This window comes from Oncorhynchus masou, chromosome 31 (assembly GCF_036934945.1).
Source record: "Oncorhynchus masou masou isolate Uvic2021 chromosome 31, UVic_Omas_1.1, whole genome shotgun sequence".
Taxonomy (NCBI): domain Eukaryota; kingdom Metazoa; phylum Chordata; class Actinopteri; order Salmoniformes; family Salmonidae; genus Oncorhynchus; species Oncorhynchus masou.
The window spans coordinates 69759409-69778438 of NC_088242.1; the positions used below are offsets into that span (position 1 = coordinate 69759409).

General features: G+C 46.1%; 1 protein-coding gene across 2 annotated transcripts in view; it reads left to right on the forward strand.

The window, feature by feature from the left end:
* Positions 1-17261: 17261 nt before the first annotated feature.
* LOC135524348 (metabotropic glutamate receptor 3-like) overlaps positions 17262-19030 on the forward strand; it is a 54615-nt gene continuing 52846 nt past the window's right edge. The window contains exon 1 of one of the 2 annotated variants that reach the window (XM_064951803.1): positions 17262-17349. The gene's annotated coding sequence lies outside the window, so the exon portion shown is untranslated. The remainder of the gene's footprint in view (positions 17350-19030) is intronic. The other variant, XM_064951804.1, reaches the window with a different exon arrangement.

The window sequence follows — 19030 nt, forward strand, 5'->3', positions numbered from 1 at the left end:
TGCAAAACACAGAGACAGGAACAATCACCCACAAACACACGTGAAACCCAGGCTACCTAAATATGGTCCCCAATCAGAGACAATGACTAACACCTGCCCCTGATTGAGAACCATATCAGGCCAAACACAGAAATAGACAAACAAGACATCCAACATAGAATGCCCACTCAGATCACACCCTGACCAATCAAAACATAGAAACATACAAAGTAAACTATGGCAAAGGCGTGACAGTACCCCCCCAGGTGCGGACTCCGGCCGCAAACCTGAACCTATCGGGGAGGGTCTGGGTGGGCATCTGTCCGCGGTGGCCGCTCTGGTGCTGGACGTGGCCCCACTTCACCGCAGTCTTCCCCCACCTTGTCCGCTTCCGTGACCTCCCAGCCACGGCAACCCTACATAACACGGGACGGAGGGGCTGCTCGGGACAGAGGGGCTTCGGGACAGAGGGACAGCTCGGGACAGAGGGACAGCTCGGGACAGAGGGACAGCTCCGGGACAGAGGGACAGCTCTTCAGACTCAGGCAGCTCGGGACAGAGCGCTCGGGACGGACAGCTCGGGACAGAGACACTCCGGCAGCAGCGCCGGACAGGCAGCAGCGCCGGACAGGCGGGAGACCCCGGCAGCAGCGCGGACAGGCGGGAGACCCCGGCAGCAGCGCCGGACAGGCGGGAGACCCCGGCAGCAGCGCGGACAGGCGGGGACAGGCGCGGAGACTCCGACAGCACAGGAGAGGAAGGCTCTGGCAGATCCTGACTGACCGGGCGGATCTGGAAGAGTCTGGCTGACCGGCGGATCTGGAAGAGTCTGGCTCGGATCTGGAAGAGTCTGGCTGACCGGCGGATCTGGAAGAGTCTGGCTGACCGGCGGATCTGGAAGAGTCTGGCTGACCGGCGGATCTGGAAGAGTCTGGCTGACCGGCGGATCTGGAAGAGTCTGGCTGACCGGCGGATCTGGAAGAGTCTGGCTGACCGGCGGATCTGGAAGAGTCTGGCTGACCGGCGGATCTGGAAGAGTCTGGCTGACCGGCGGATCTGGAAGAGTCTGGCTGACCGGCGGATCTGGAAGAGTCTGGCTGACCGGCGGATCTGGAAGAGTCTGGCTGACCGGCAGATCTGGAAGAGTCTGGCTGACCGGCAGATCTGGAAGAGTCTGGCTGAGTCTGGCTGACTGGCAGATCAGTCTGGCTGACCGGCAGATCTGGAAGAGTCTGGCGGACAGATCTGGAAGAGTCTGGCTGACTGGCAGATCTGGAAGAGTCTGGCTGACTGGCAGATCTGGAAGAGTCTGGCTGACTGGCAGATCTGGAAGAGTCTGGCTGACTGGCAGACTGGATCTGGTCTGAGGCGGGTCTGGGAAGATCTGGAAGAGTCTGGCTGACTGGCAGATCTGGAAGAGTCTGGCTGACTGGCAGATCTGGAAGAGTCTGGCTGACTGGCAGATCTGGAAGAGTCTGGCTGACTGGCAGATCTGGAAAGCTGGCTGACTGGCAGATCTGGAAGAGTCTGGCTGACTGGCAGATCAGCGTCTGGCGGATCTGGAAGAGTCTGGCTGACTGGCAGATCTGGAAGAGTCTGGCTGACTGGCAGATCTGGAAGAGTCTGGCTGACTGGCAGATCTGGAAGAGTCTGGCTGACTGGCAGATCTAGAAGAGACTGGCAGATCTGGAAGAGTCTGGTTGACTGGCGGATCCTGGCAGACTGACGGCTCTGGCTGCTCCATGCTGACTGGCAGCTCTGGCTGCTTCATGCTGACTGGCGGCTCTGGCTGCTCCATGCAGATTGACGGCTCTGTCTGCTTCTTGAAGACTGGCAGCTCAGGCTGCTCCATGCAGACTGGCAGCTCTGGCAGCTCCTTGCATACTGGCAGCTCCTTGCAGACTGACAGCTCCTTGCAGACTGGCAGCTCCTTGCAGACTGGCAGCTCCTTGCAGACTGGCAGCTCCTTGCAGACTGGCAGCTCCATGCAGACTGACAGTTCTGGCTGCTCAATGCAGACTGGCATCTCTGGCTTATATGCAGGCTGGCAGCTCTGGCTGCTATATGCAGGCTGGCAGCTCTGGCTGCGCTAAACAGGCAGGAGACTCCTGCAACGCTGTAGAGGCGGAAGGCTCTGGCTGCGCTGAACAGGCGGGAGACTCCGGCAGCGCAGGAGAGGAGGAAGGCTCTGGCAGCGCTGGAGAGGCGAGGCGCACTGTAGGCCTGATGAGTGGTGCTGGCACTGGTGGTACTGGGTCGAGGACATGCACAGGAAGCCTGGTGCTGGGAGCTGCCATCCGAGGGCTGGTGTGTGGAGGTAGCACAGGATGGACTAGACCGTGAAGGCGTACTGGAGATCTTGAAAGCAGTGCTGGCACAGGACATGCAAGGCTATGGAGGTGCACAGGAGGCCTGGTGCGTGAGGCTGGCACCAACTTCACCAGCCGAAGCACGCACCTCAGGACGAGTATGGAGCGCTGACCCAGGTGTCATCAAATCCCCGACACGCTCCGTCGGGCGAATTCCATATTTAAAGCACCAACAAAGCAACTCCCTCATTACTCTCTCCTCCAATCTCCCCAATAACTCCTTCACAGTCTCTGTTTCGCTCACCTCCAACATCGGCTCTGGTTCTGGTCTCCTCCTTGGCTCCTCACGATAAACAGGGAGAGTGGGCTCAGGTCTGACTCCTGACTCTGCCACACTCTCCCTGAGCCCCCCAAGAGATTTTAGGGGCTGACTCTCGGGCTTCCATCCGCTCGCCATGCTGCCTCCTCATACCGGCGCCTCTCCGCTTTTACCGCATCCAGTTCTTCCTTGGGGCGGCAATATTCTCCAGGCTGAGCCCAGGGTCCTTCTCCGTCTTATTCGTCCTCCCATGTCCATTCCTTCTTTTGTTGCTCCTGCTGTTTCTTTTGCCTGTTACCACGCCGCTTGGTCCTGTTGTGGTGGGTGATTCTGTCACGGCTTTCGTTTTGGGAAGGAGGAGCGGACCAAAATGCAGCGTAGTTGTGATTCATTTTATTTAATACGGAAACTATACACGACAAACTAACAAAATAACAAACGTACAAAAACCGAAACAGCCCTATCTGGTGCAAAACACAGAGACAGGAACAATCACCCACAAACACACAGTGAAACCCAGGCTACCTAAATATGGTTCCCAATCAGAGACAATGACTAACACCTGCCCCTGATTGAGAACCATATCAGGCCAAACACAGAAATAGACAAACAAGACATCCAACATAGAATGCCCACTCAGATCACACCCTGACCAATCAAAACAGAAACATCCAAAGTAAACTATGGCCAGGGCGTGACAAGGTGTAGGTAGACATTACAGTGGAATTCTTACTCACAAGCCCTTTACCAACAATGCTTAACAAACACTTTAACAAAAAGTGTTGAGTAAAAACATTTAAATAAAAGTAACAAATAATTAAACAACAACTTTAAAATAACAATAATACCAAGAAGTGATGCAACCAGTGCTCTCGATGGTGCAGCTGTAGAACCTTTGAGGATATGAGGACCCATGCAAAATCTCCTGAGGGGGAATAGGCTTTGTCATGCCCTGTCTTAGTGTGTTCGGACCATGATAGTTTGTTGGTAATGTGGACACCAAGGAACTTGAAGCTCTCAACCTGATCTACTGCAGCCCGTTGATGAGAATGGGTTGCGTTTAATCTCAATGTTCTGGTGCCGCAATTTAACGTATTGATTGTTTTTTTAGGAAGAATGTAACTGTTTTGCTGGTGATGTTTTATTTGTGCTTACCATGACAGTGTATATTGTATTTTAATGTGTATAACGTATATATAGAGGGCATTCGGAAAGTACGACCCTTTGACTTTTTCAAAATGCTGTTACGTTACAGCCTTATTCTAAAATTGATTAAATATGTAGCTCATAATGACAAAGCAAAAACAGGTTTTTAGAAATTTTTGCAAATGTATAAAAAAACTAAAGGAAAATACCTTATTTACATAAGAATTCAGAAGCTTTGTTATGAGTCTGGAAACTGAGCTCAGGTGTATCCTGTTTCCATTGATCATCCTTGAGATGTTCATACAACTTGATTGGAGTCAACCTGTGGTAAATTCAATCGATTGGACATGATTTGGAAATGCACACACCTGTCTATATAAGGTCCCACAGTTGACAGTGTCAACTGTAAGTAAAAACCAAGCCATGAGGTCGAAGGAATTGTCCGTAAAGCTCCGAGACAGGATTGTGTGGAGTCCCAGATCTGGGGAAGACTAACAAAACATTTCTGCAGCATTGAAGGTCCCCAAGAACAGTGGCCTCCATCATTCTCAAATGGAAGAACATTGGAACCACCAAGATTCTTCCTAGAGCTGGCCGCCTGGCCAAACTGAGCAATCAGGGGGAGAAGGGCCTTGGTCGGGGAGGTGACCAAGAACCTGATGGTAGATACGGGAAAACCTTCCAGAGGGACAGCCATCTCTGCAGCACTCCACCAATCAGACATTTATGGTAGAGTGGCCTGACTGAAGCCATTCCTCAATAAAAGGCACATGACAGCCCACTTGGAGTTTCACACTACGGTGAAGCATGGTGGTGGCAGCATCATGCTCTGGGGATGTTTTTCAGAAGAAAGGACTGGGAGACGAGTCAGAGCTCCGGGCAGCCGAGCGGAAATGGAGGAAAACTCGCCTCCCTGCGGACCTGGCATCCTTTCACTCCCTCCTCTCTACATTTTCCTCCTCTGTCTCTGCTGCTAAAGCCACTTTCTACCACTCTAAATTCCAAGCATCTGCCTCTAACCCTAGGAAGCTCTTTGCCACCTTCTCCTCCCTCCTGAATCCTCCCCCTCCTCCCTCTCTGCAGATGACTTCGTCAACCATTTTGAAAGAAGGTCGACGACATCCGATCTCGTTTGCTAAGTCAAACGACACCGCTGGTTCTGCTCACACTGCCCTACCCTGTGCTCTGACCTCTTTCTCCCCTCTCTCTCCAGATGAAATCTCGCTTCTTGTGACGGCCGGCCGCCCAACAACCTGCCCGCTTGACCCTATCCCCTCCTCTCTTCTCCAGACCATTTCCGGAGACCTTCTCCCTTACCTCACCTCGCTCATCAACTCATCCCTGACCGCTGGCTACGTCCCTTCCGTCTTCAAGAGAGCGAGAGTTGCACCCCCTTCTGAAAAAAACCTACACTCGATCCATCCGATGTCAACAACTACAGACCAGTATCCCTTCTCTCTTTTCTCTCCAAAACTCTTGAACGTGCCGTCCTTGGCCAGCTCTCCCGCTATCTCTCTCAGAATGACCTTCTTGATCCAAATCAGTCAGGTTTCAAGACTAGTCATTCAACTGAGACTGCTCTTCTCTGTATCACGGAGGCGCTCCGCACTGCTAAAGCTAACTCTCTCTCCTCTGCTCTCATCCTTCTAGACCTATCGGCTGCCTTCGATACTGTGAACCATCAGATCCTCCTCTCCACCCTCTCCGAGTTGGGCATCTCCGGCGCGGCCCACTCTTGGATTGCGTCCTACCTGACAGGTCGCTCCTACCAGGTGGCGTGGCGAGAATCTGTCTCCTCACCACGCGCTCTCACCACTGGTGTCCCCCAGGGCTCTGTTCTAGGCCCTCTCCTATTCTCGCTATACACCAAGTCACTTGGCTCTGTCATAACCTCACATGGTCTCTCCTATCATTGCTATGCAGACGACACACAATTAATCTTCTCCTTTCCCCCTTCTGATGACCAGGTGGCGAACCGCATCTCTGCATGTCTGGCAGACATATCAGTGTGGATGACGGATCACCACCTCAAGCTGAACCTCGGCAAGACGGAGCTGCTCTTCCTCCCGGGGAAGGACTGCCCGTTCCATGATCTCGCCATCACGGTTGACAACTCCATTGTGTCCTCCTCCCAGAGCGCTAAGAACCTTGGCGTGATCCTGGACAACACCCTGTCGTTCTCAACCAACATCATGGCGGTGGCCCGTTCCTGTAGGTTCATGCTCTACAACATCCGCAGAGTACGACCCTGCCTCACACAGGAAGCGGCGCAGGTCCTAATCCAGGCACTTGTCATCTCCCGTCTGGATTACTGCAACTCGCTGTTGGCTGGGCTCCCTGCCTGTGCCATTAAACCCCTACAACTCATCCAGAACGCCGCAGCCCGTCTGGTGTTCAACCTTCCCAAGTTCTCTCACGTCACCCCGCTCCTCCGCTCTCTCCACTGGCTTCCAGTTGAAGCTCGCATCCGCTACAAGACCATGGTGCTTGCCTACGGAGCTGTGAGGGGAACGGCACCGCAGTACCTCCAGGCTCTGATCAGGCCCTACACCCAAACAAGGGCACTGCGTTCATCCACCTCTGGCCTGCTCGCCTCCCTACCACTGAGGAAGTACAGTTCCCGCTCAGCCCAGTCAAAACAGTTCGCTGCTCTGGCCCCCCAATGGTGGAACAAACTCCCTCACGACGCCAGGACAGCAGAGTCAATCACCACCTTCCGGAGACACCTGAAACCCCACCTCTTCAAGGAATACCTAGGATAGGATAAGTAATCCTTCTCCCCCCCTTAAATGATTTAGATGCACTATTGTAAGTGGCTGTTCCACTGGATGTCAGAAGGTGAATTCACCAATTTGTAAGTCGCTCTGGATAAGAGCGTCTGCTAAATGACTTAAATGTAATGTAAATGTAAATGAGTCAGGATCAAGGCAAAGATGAAGGGAGCAAAGTACGGAGAGATCCTTGATGGACACCTGCTCCAGAGCGCTCAGGACCTCAGACTTGGGCGAAGGTTCACCTTCCAACAAGACAATGACCATAAGCACCTAGCCAAGACAACACAGGAGTGGCTTCAGGACAAGTCTCTGAATTTCCTTGAGTGGCCCAGACAGAATCAAGACTTGAACCTGATCAAACATATCTGGAGAGACCTGAAAATAGCTGTGCAGCGTCGCTCCCCATCCAACCTGACAGAGCTTGAGAGGATCTGCAGAGAAGAATGGGGTGAAACTCCCCAAATACAGAAGTGCCAAGCGTGTAGCGTCATACCCAAGAAGACTCGAGGATTTAATCTCTGCCAAAGGTGCACCAACAAAGTAAAGAATCTGAATACTGATGTAAATGTGATATTTAAGTGTTTTTGTTTTATAAATTTGCAGACAGTTCTAAAAACAGTTTTTGCTTTGTCATTATGGGGTATTGTATGTAGATTGATGAAGAAGAAAAAAACAATTTATTCAATTTTAGAACAAGTCTGTAACATAACAAAATGTGGAAAAGAGTACTTTCTGAATGCACTGTATATTTTGTGTGGTATTTGTGTTTATATATTGTATTATACAGGTTACACACACACACATCAGTGGTTAAACTGAATCAATATGAGAGATATTATGTCCTGAGGGGAAGCCCTGTCCCTTACAAAATCAAATGGTTTTCAGACACGTGTGAACAAATCACGTGAATCATTTGTTTGCCAATGCAATTTTCACTTGAGTCAGGCGTGGTTTTTGGACATGTGTGAAGTTCCAGATGTACATTTGTTTTTACAGGTTTTCTCCTCACAAATAAACACCACATGTGGAATTTTTTATTCACACATTTTATTCACCACTTCCAGCTAACTCTCCCATCCAGGGGCGGACCAGGATCAACCCTGCTTAGTTTCAGAGGCAAACCAGCAGTGGGGTGCAAGGTACTAGGTCACTGGAATTAATGTCCCAAAACTTACAACTGGAAAAAAAAGCCAGGGTAACAAATAACGGTATTAAAGATGGAGGCGTTTTATTTAATGACATTATCATTAAAAATAATCCACAGAGAATTTACAATTTACATTTGTTCTCGCATTTCAAAATGATTTCCTTGCAATATTTAGTTTTGCTATACTTTTGGGTTTAAGTTTTGCTTTCAATATTTTTTGCTGTTGCAAATACTGATAATTGTGTTCTCGACATCAGAAGCTTTACTTGATATTACTGACACAAAAGTAACTCCCTCACTAGAGGATTGCCTCATACAATAACACTATGACTCTATTAAAGGTGTTTATAGTTTTCACCATGTTTTTGGGCTATACAGTGGTTGTTTACATTTATTTTGTCTGCAAACACTGGAGTAAAACCAGCTTATATTTTCAGTTATGATGTGGTACGAATCCATTATATTCTTCAAGAATCCATGGGTACATAGAATTCATTTAGAGGTCAAAAAATGGACGTAACAATTAAGAATTAACTATTTATTAACAGGCAGAGCGCTTCATACAGCAGAACCATGTTACCATTTGAGTGTGGTCCATTAACCTGCCAGGAAATGTTTTATTCTTTCCACTGTTCCGCGAAAGTACCGCAAAATCACTCTCATGTTATGCATTGTGGGCCTTTTAGATGTGATAACCATGATTCCACCGGCGGAAACATTGCTACTGCAACATGTTAACACCATCTCTTCACATGTGAGGGGAATAACATTATTTCAACCCCACATGTGAACTTGCAATTTCACATGTAAAGGTTTCTTGCATTTGAAACTGCACATTAGATTTTCACTTTCACATGCGGAATGTGAAAACAATCACATGTAAAAATCTAATTTACACTTTCATATGTGAAAGACTTGGTATTGCAAGTCAGACGTGAAAAACAATCACGTGGACGTTTTTCACATGTGAAACTGAAAATATAATTCCACATGTGCAACTGAGATTTTAAGAAGTGGAGTTTTCTTATGTGAATCTGCATATTAGATTTTCACGTGATTGAATTCCACATATAAAAGTGAGATTTTCACATATTAATGTTTTTCACATGTGAAACTGCAATTCACAGTTGAGGTGAAAACATGTTATTTTCCTCACATGTGAAAATGTTTGCGTTAACATTTTGAACTCAAAATGTAATACATGTGAAAATATTTCATTCCCTCAATAATTATATTCTGTGCCTCCCACCATACACCTAATGCATCTACACTCATAAATCACCTTTCACTGAGATGTACTGTCAGATACTGTTCCTATCTGTGTGTAACACAGCCACAGCCACAATTCAACCATCAATACAAAAACGGTTTTCCCATGCTAGTCTTCATCAGGGTGCTCGTTTGATCCAATGATGCAACTTTTCTAAAGACAAGCCTCCCTCCTGCCTCCTCTCCCACAGACAGACAGAGCAGTGTCACAACAGAGGCTGAGATCTAGAGACAGAGCAGAGACAGAGAGAGAGACACAGAGAATCAGAGCATGGAGGGAGAGGTTGTAGGAGTGAGGTAATGGCATTCCACAGAGGATCTGTGTTGTGAGAGAAAGAAGGGAGCATTCTGACTGTTCCATTCAGATCCTGTCAAGCGCTACTCTCACCCCTTGCAGTGTTCCTCTCCTTCAGTCACCTCCTCACAATGGCCTCATCTGTAGTCTATGTCTGATTTCTACTGATTAGGGAGTAGGGGAATAGGAGGGGAAGAATACAACTGTGTCACTTACCATAAAAAGCAAGGATTTCAGAGAGAAAAACACATCTAAATGGTTTCCAAGGCCCAGTCCAAAGCCATGTCAGCACACATAGTAAAAATAGCTGTGCCATTGCCAACCATCACCTGGAAAGTTCTTCAAATACACTGCCCTCACCCTCTACCCAATACACACATACACAAGCAGAGCCCCTCTCAGAGCTGTGTGTTTAATAAGAATAGAAAATGACTGGAAATACTGCGAGCAGTTTAATTTAACGGAAGTTACAGAGTTAGAGAATGGGACTCTTCTCAAGTCAGGTCAAACTCAAGGTTTTCTGAATCAACTACTAAACTGTTTCATCTTTTTTTCTCAAGCACTTTGCTCTGTGAGAGAGTAACATGACTAGAGTAGCCAAGAGGTTAGTAATTAGCCACAGAGATAATTAGCAAAATGGAAGAAAGAGGCCCTGATGAAATGATAGCTGTGGGATATTTCAACTCTCCCTCTGCTGTGTGTGTGTGTGTGTGTGTGTGTGTGTGTGTGTGTGTGTGTGTGTGTGTGTGTGTGTGTGTGTGTGTGTGTGTGTGTGTGTGTGTGTGTGTGTGTGTGTGTGTGTGTGTGTGTGTGTGTGTGTGTGTGTGTGTGTGTGTGTGTGTGTGTCGAGAGGGAGTTTTTTTTTCACAGTAGAGAGGGAGTTTTTTTCACAGTGGAGAGGGAGTTTTTTTCACAGTAGAGAGGGAGTTTTTTTCACAGTAGAGAGGGAGGTTTTTTCACAGTAGAGAGGGAGGTTTTTTCACAGTAGAGAGGGAGGTTTTTTTCACAGTTGAGAGGGAGTTTCAATGGGTCTTGTAATGGGTCCCTTTAATATTTCTGTGCAAATAAATAAATATATAAAATAACTAGCTAGAAATAAGCAGGTAATGACCCAGACAGAGGGAAAGGTTTGATAGAGACTGTGCTGAGTTGTAATGGATGAAGGTCTAGGATGGATCTCCTCATGAATCAAGTCGTTAAATTAAATATTAAGGCGTGAGATAATGAACTGCTAAACTCCTCCCTTCAGCTTCTGACACACACACACACACACACTAACTAGTAGACTGAAGCCTCTATGAGTTCTGAAAGTGGACAACTCTCTAACCCCTCATATTTTCCTGTATGCCTACTGATGACCTCTCTCTCTGTCTCTCCATTTCTCTCTTTCTTTCCCTCTCTTAGGCCTGATTTTTTTACATTTATTTTACTAGGCAAGTCAGTTAAGAACAAATTCTTATTTTCAATGACGGCCTAGGAACAGTGGGTTAACTGCCTGTTCAGGGGCAGAATGACTGATTTGTACCTTGTCTGCTTTGGGGATTTGAACAATGCTCAACCACTACCCTGCCACCCCTGATAGTATGGACACATCACACATACTCATTTTTACCCTGAGATTATTATCAATATCCTCCTTTTCAGTGTTTGTGTGTGTGAGGGAGACAGAAAAAGAGAGGGAGAGGAGCTTTTACTAATCTCTGTGGATTGAGATGGGGGGGAGTGTGTTTCTCTTTCTTAGGCCGCAGGAAAAGTATACAAAAGAGAAAAGGAACAGAGGAATGGGAATGTATTATTTCTTCTCCAAATGATGTTTTATCCATAATCTATTTCTCTCCTTTGCAGGTGATGGAAATGTATCTCCTCTTTACATCTCCCCCTGCTGTCTGTGAGAGGGGGGCACGCGTGACTTCCAAATGTCTCTAAAGAGAGAGAGAGAGAGAGAGAGAGAGTTTTCTGTTCTACCTGGGTGATGAGTTTTCCCTCAGCATGCCTCCTGCTCCAGATAAAACCACCAGTCGAAACCCTTTCAGACACCTTAACTCCTCTTCAAACACCCAACACACTTGATTGTGTTAGTCCACTGAGCTGATGTCTTGTGATGTGTATGACCTGGATTAAAACCCAGTTCATCACAGCGCTGCCATTAAAGGGCATGTCTGAGGAGACACACCTGAGAGCTGTCCCTTCAGCACCACACCACCCCTGACAACACAGCAGAACTCTCCACTTCAGCACCATAGACAGCTACTAGCCCACCTGAACCAGCTCACTGACCATAACGCACACCTTCCATAACACAACCACTGTAATATTCTAAATAGAGCAGCCAGGTCACCCGTGATACAAGTCAGTAGTAGACGTCCATCCATGTCTGAGGATGTCAGGAGATACGTGGAAACCGGCCACTAGGGACAACAGTGAGTGCTGTTACCTTGAAGTAGGTTTCAGTTTTGCTAACACAGTGATGGTGGATGGGTATAAGCATCCACCTCTGATGCAAAAGTTTACATCTTCATATCCAGCAATATAAAGTTGATTTTGAGAGTTTTGTTTTAAGCCAATCCTAAACTTTAACCCTTACCTTAACCATTCTGAGTCAATGACTAACATTAGAATTTCAGAGGTATGCCTCAACTTAACCTTCAATACTTTGGCGTTTGGAACAACTTAGAAATTTGAAGTTTGAGAAACATTGTAAACTTGTATTTTATTCAAGATGCTCTTAGTCTATTACAACAAGCTCTCACAGTCTCACTTCAGAATTAGATGTTTATCCATACTGCAGCTAAATTATGTTGACTGGGTTGATGTGTGTGTTCATGCGTGTTTGTGTTTACATGTGTGTGTGTGTGTGTGTGTGTGTGTGTGTGTGTGTGTGTGTGTGTGTGTGTTTGTGTGTGTGTGTGTGTGTGTGTGTGTGTGTGTGTGTGTGTGTGTGTGTGTGTGTGTGTGTGTGTGTGTGTGTGTGTGTGTGTGTGTGTGTGTGTGTGTGCATTTTAGTGTATTTGTGTGTCATGGCCTTGGTTCAGCATTCCATTGATTTTGGCCTCTCTTTCCTCTCATCCAAACACTGCTGTGTTATTTTCAGAACGTCTGCTCACCCGATCGCTTCATATCATTAATCAATAATTCACCAGCAGCATGTTAATGTTTCATGACCAAAGCTGCTGCGGTCAATTACTAATGAATTGTCATCTTGGTGAGAAGGCTTGGAGGAGCAGCCAGGTCACCCGTGATACAAGTCAGTATTCGACGTCCACCCATGTCTGAGGACGTCGGGAGTTGAAGTGGAAACCTTTCACTAAGGGCAACAAGCTGTTACCTTCAAGTAGGCTTTGGTTTTGCTTGGGTGATGGGGATGGCGGATGGGCGTCAGCATCTGGCTCTGGTGACAAAGGTTTTATGTTAGAATCCAGCAATAGGAAGTTGTTTTTGAGATTTACGTTTTAACCTTATCACGCGTGACTTCCAAACGTCTCTAACAGTCGTCCCGGCGTGTTGTATTATGCACGTGATGTCAGAATGCACTCACTGTTCTAAAGTGTGATTGATACACAACAGGAGAGTTAACTCACGCTGCCCTCGAACCAAGGCACGCTGACTGCTAATTATCTATAGGCTATGTTTAAACTTTCAAATGATTTTCTTGCAAGTTTTATTTTCTAACAACAGTTTGAATTGAGATGTGTTCCACCTCCTCATTAATTCACATAGAAGTAGCCCATTTCACTGTTGAGAACAATTTACCTTTGAGGCATTACTGAGCCGGACAAACTTCTCTCTTCGACGAGAGCCCAAGCACTTCCCCAGTGCTTCCCCAGATAAAGATGCAGACATTTGCGCATCTCCATTCGGAACAGAACTTGCACAAACTTTCCCCCCCTGGCACATTTTCCAGCTGGCGCCCACATTGTTGTTTTCCTTACTAATAATAATTGTTGACATATGTGCGTTCCCATCAAATTAAGCGCCTTATTACATTATTGTTATCATTTGTGTATATCATACCGTTGTTTCTACTGTAGCACACCGTGTGCATGTATGGAGCATAAGGTATTTACTGTTTTATTCAAGTTTTCATGGTCTGGTGACATATCATGCATTGTAATGGACACATACATTGGGGCAAAAAAGTATTTAGTCAGCCACCAATTGTGCAAGTTCTCCCACTTAAAAAGATGAGAGAGGCCTGTAATTTTCATCATAGGTACACTTCAACTATGACAGACAAAATGAGAAAAAAAATCCAGAAAATCACATTGTACGATTTTTAATGAATTTATTTGCAAGTTATAGTGGAAAATAAGTATTGAAGTGAATGATGGTAGACGACACACAGACCCAACTCTTCTTGTAGTCTCTTTTCTGTGGTTGACGCAGGGGAACCGGATTGATTTAGATGTTTTACTCAATATATTATTATTTAGATTATGATGTGTGATGAATTGTACTTAGAAATTGTTACTAGATAATTCATATTATGGTTTCTGTCAGCCGAGTTAGCTAAATATGACCGGTTGTGTTAGGTCACTCTTTCCCCAGTTAGCACTAAGACTAATGTCTGCTACATTTTCCAATTTTGATGAGACTTGTGTTATGCTGTTGCTACTTCTGTGAATGTATGAACATTGAATCCAAAAATAAACTGCTCACAATGAGTACATAACTTTTTAAAGACTGTGTTTGTGCAAAATGTTTCTGAGAAAGAACAGTGTGGCCAGCTCAAACGCTGACCGTTGTGTCAATTGTAACTGGAAGTTCTAAATAAGTTTGAGCGTACGCTGCAAGGACCACTGTAGAACCATCACATCCGTGTGTTCGTACGTGTCAAAAGGGTCTAACCCAAACCTTAACTTAACTCTAACCTCAAAAATGTGGAGTTAATGCCTAAACTGAAACACTTTGCAAAAGCTTCAAATTGTGACTTTTGAGAAACATGGATGAACGTCTAATTCTGATGGGAGACTGTGAGAGCTAGTTGGGAGGAGAGGCCCAGACAGTTGTAGTTATTTTCTGTGTGTGTGTGTGTGTGTGTGTGTGTGTGTGTGTGTGTGTGTGTGTGTGTGTGTGTGTGTGTGTGTGTGTGTGTGTGTGTGTGTGTGTGTGTGTGTGTGTGAGAGAGAGAGAGAGAGAGAGAGAGAGGGAGAGAGAGAGAGAGCAGACGTACACTCCTCAGGTCAGTAGCTGTCCATTGGGGTGTGTGACCTACAATCTGCTGGCCATGCCTCTGTAACCTGGATAATTAGAGACCTGCCCCCTGTTAGGAGCTATAAAAAAAAGACCATATGACAGAGCACCTTCATAAGCATCAGACCGCAATACAGATGGATGTGTGTGACAACTTCTTGTTCTAACTTACTCTCTTGTTTATCTGACTATAACGGCCAGTAGCTGTATTGACCAAAGGTAATGTAACCTCATGGTTCTTACTAGTCCATGTGTTTCTTTCACTGTATTACCAATAGCTATATTGACCAAAGCGAATGGTTCTAACTAGCTACCTTGTCTACAGGACACTAGGCACATTTCGAAGCACACTCCATAGTACACTGACTTCTCTGTGTGAGGGTCCATCCATCATCGGGCTAAGACAGGGCTGAGGACTATGGGTAATGGAGCATGGCTAATGTTATTAGCACCGGGACACAAACACTCTGTGGGGACTCAAAGACAAGGCGCTCGTTTGGGGGGGGGAACAGTATCCCAGAGGACCAACTTCCTGCCGCATGAGCAGACCGGCTCTCCCTAGGCAGGGGAAGTGTTAGGCAGCAGCACGCAAGCTCTCCTAACACACACACACACACACGCACACATGCACACACACACACACTCACAAAGTAGCTTTCCCAACACATGAGGGAGCGGTCTGCAGGGGTCTCTAGTCCATAAACAAATCGATATGGAGGGGCATAACTGCACCCCTATTCACCAACATCAGAGAGACAAAATAGCCTGATATTCTATGTTCTCTCTCTCCCTCCATTTTTTCTCGCTCTTCATCCCTCCCTCTCCCTCCCAACCACTCTCTCCCTTTCTATCTATGTCCTTCTCCCTCCATCCCACCCTCCTTTCTCTCTCTAGGTCTGCTGTGCTGGGGTCTATGGGGAGAAACAGTGGACAAAGCTGTGGTGCTGAGGGACCCTTATGGGTCAAAGCAGCTTTCTAGACTCTCTGCATACATGCATGCCACAGGGACAATGAGGCCTTTATTAGGAAGGCCAGCATCTGACACACACACATACACACACACACACACACACAAACACACACACACACACACTGGCTTAATAGGAGCTAGGGAACACTGGAGCAATGGGGCTGCAGTCTGAGAGAGCTGTCACTGACACCAGGGCTGTGAGTGTGTGCGTGTGTCTGTACGAGCGTGTGTCTGTACATGTGTGCGTCTGTAGACGCTCAGGTATGTGTGCATATGTGCTGTATGTTGTTGGGATGTTGCCAGCATATGGTGATGCAGAAGTATAGGAAACAGAACACCAGTTTAACACTGTACTTCGCCCAGTCATCTCGTCATGCATACAAAACAGACTGGCTGCACAGTATACAATAAAGATTTGATTACATTCGCATTCAAAAATGACTTTGTCTGAAATGTACGCTTGGCTAACTTCACAATACACAGATCTGCTTACTGAACGCTCTGGTTCGAATGCTGGTGAGGTTCTTGTTTGGTTGGTTGGTTGACTGTGTGTGTGTGTGTGTGTGTGTGTGTGTGTGTGTGTGTGTGTGTGTGTGTGTGTGTGTGTGTGTGTGTGTGTGTGTGTGTGTGTGTGTGTGTGTGTGTGTGTGTGTGTGTGTGTGTGTGTGTGTGTGGCCCAGCCATGCATGGAGCATCTTTGCATTCTGTTCAAAAGGAGCTGCACACTTACATAATGGCATTCTAAAGACTATACACACACACACACACACACACACACACTCACAGTAGGGGTGACACCATTGAGACATTCCATATTTGTTGAGTGAAACACAGAGATGTGGGTTTTCAGAAGAGGGGGAGGGAAGGAGGAAGGAAGAGGAGGGGAAAGAGTGTAGGAGGAATGACGAGAGCCCACTAGCCTCCAGCATATAACATGTGTATACCATGAATGTCCTGGCATGGATAAAGCAGTAGGCTGTAGGCCAACAATGCATGTTTCTTTGTTCCCATCTGTTTATTTAGAGTTTCAGAATCAGATATTATACTGCCTAATGGTGTAGCATTTCGTTTAACAGGGACATGTGATGAAAACATTTAGAACACAAAACCCTACACATATTACTGGCATACCTTTTGGCTGGAAGTTGAGGATGAGTTATCATATGTAGGCTATGTGTTCTTTTCAACCTTAGGCCTACATAAAGATGTGAGATCTTAATTTGATCACTCTGTTGTTCCAGGAAATGTCAAGGTCTGTGTTTTAAAAAGACTTCTAAAGTTTGTAATTTACATTTTTTTAAATGTGATTTTATTTTCCCTAACTGCAACTGTATCAACCCCTAAAAAAGTGTCTATCCATTATAATCCACGCCATTATTTACATTTCCTGTTGTTGCAGGATTATTTTCCTGCTGTAAGAAATTGGTCAGATTAATAACCTACACCTGTAGCAATTCTCGTTTTCTTTATCCCTTCTTACTAAAACAAACATGTGTTTATTTTGATCTGGTTAATAAAACATTATCTTATTATACATTATCGTATCATACAATCTGGTTTGATTAATTATACATTCCAAATATGTGTCAGTATGTGCTTACATTTTGTTTTCACAAGGTTGGTGACCCCACCCCCCCCCCCCCCCCCCTCTCTCCCTCTCTCTGTTATTCTGGTAAAAGGGGTGAATGGCCAAGGTTTCTTTTTATGCAATAAAAATATGTCCTTGCCAGATCGATTGTTGTTGCTAGGAGACTGAAGCATCCCCTGGCAAGGGCTGCCCGCGCTCTGGTACTAGATGTATTTTTTTCCTCCTCACGCTCTCTCTATCTCTCTCTCTCTCGCTCTTTCTCTCTCTCTCTCTCAGTTTGACTCTGAGGGATCAGGAGTAAGACAAACTCGTCTCAAGTGCTCAAATAACTGCAAGATTTGCGCGCCTTACATTCTAAATAAAGTAAGTAATTTGTATTTTTAATCTCGACATTGGATTTAAAATGTGGCCATTTGCAAGAACGCATAAACCTACGTAGGGTCATTTTTGACAGGTAGTCCACATGCGCGCGCTCAGGCAAGTTCAATTAAATGTTGACGGAATGACGTGAGTAAAATAAACATGTATGTTGTGGTGTGGTGTGCATTGTATTTACAGACACGCAATCATATCTGCATCCTTCATCATCATCAGATATGATGTGTGAGTGATAACCTAATATTTGATTAATGACAATTCTCTTTCTTGACTAGTGCAAAACCTTGGCAGAGAAACTAAGGTTAAGTCAGACTGCCATATCGGAGAAAAATGAAAGAAAATGTATATTTCCTCGCGTAGCAGTAGCAGTGTTTTCCGCAGCGTGGAGAAGTTATTTGGGCTGTTATATAATTCGTTAGGCTACAGACACCAAATGGACAGAAGATCCCACGAAACCAAACTAAGAAACGATGTGTGAAGGGGTAATAACTGCTTTCTAACCTCGGTGACACATTTGATGGATACAGTTACTGATGAGTTCATACAAGTATTTTGTTTCGGAGTATGTTCCACCAACAAAGTGGACCAGAACGCATCGATTTACCCATCAATCTGCGGTGTGCTCCGCGACTTTGCCCTCCTCGTCAGCAGGTGAGCGCGTGCGTTTGCGTCCCTACTTGTCTTTCCTCCCAGGCGGTTTTGGGATTTAGTAGGTTGTATTTAGTCAGTGGTGTCGATTACCACAAACTCATTTATGTGTTGTTATAGTTAGTTGGAGGTAGGCTAGATGGATCTTGTTTTAGTGAAGTGAACTGGACTGTGTCCTGGTATTCGGGGACTGTTGCCACTGTGTTTCTCTGCTGCCTCTCGGGACTCTCTGACTGAGAGACTAGGGGCTCTATTTTTAAAAACCTAATGCAATGGTAAATCTGAGCATAGGCGGTAGGGCTATAGGTTCAGGGGTGTGTCAGAAATACACTACATGACCAAAAGAATGTGAACACCTGCTCATGGGAAGGCTTTCCACTAGATGTTGAAACATTGCTGCAGGGACTTGCTTCCACTCAGCCACAAGAGCATTAGTGAGGTCGGCACTGATGTTGGGTGATTAGGCCTGGTTCACAGTCGGCGTTCTAACTCATCCCAAAGGTGTACGATGGGGTTGAGGTCAGGGCTCTATGCAGGCCAGTCAAATTCTTCCACAAACCATTTATGTATGGACCTCGCTTTGTGCACTGTCTTGCTGAAATGGGAAAGGGCCTTCCTCAAACTGTTGCCACAAAGTTGGAAGCACAGAAGCATCTAGAATGTATGTTATAGCGTTAAGATTTCCCTTCACTGGTACTAAGGGGCCTATCCCAAACCAATAAGGGGCCTAGCCCAAACCAGTAAGGGGCCTAGCCCAAACCATGAAAAACAGCCTCAGACCATTATTTGTCCTCCACCAAACTTAACAGTTGGCACTGCGCATTCGACAGGTAATGTTCTCCTGACAGCTGACAAACCCAGATTGGTCCATTGGACTTCTAGATGATGAAGCGTGATTCATCACTGCTCCAGAGTCCAATGGGGGAGAGTTTTATGCTTAGCATTGCACTCGGTAGTGAGTGTTGAAACCAAGGACAGACTATTTTTACGTGCTATACTCTCCTGTTATGTGAGCTTG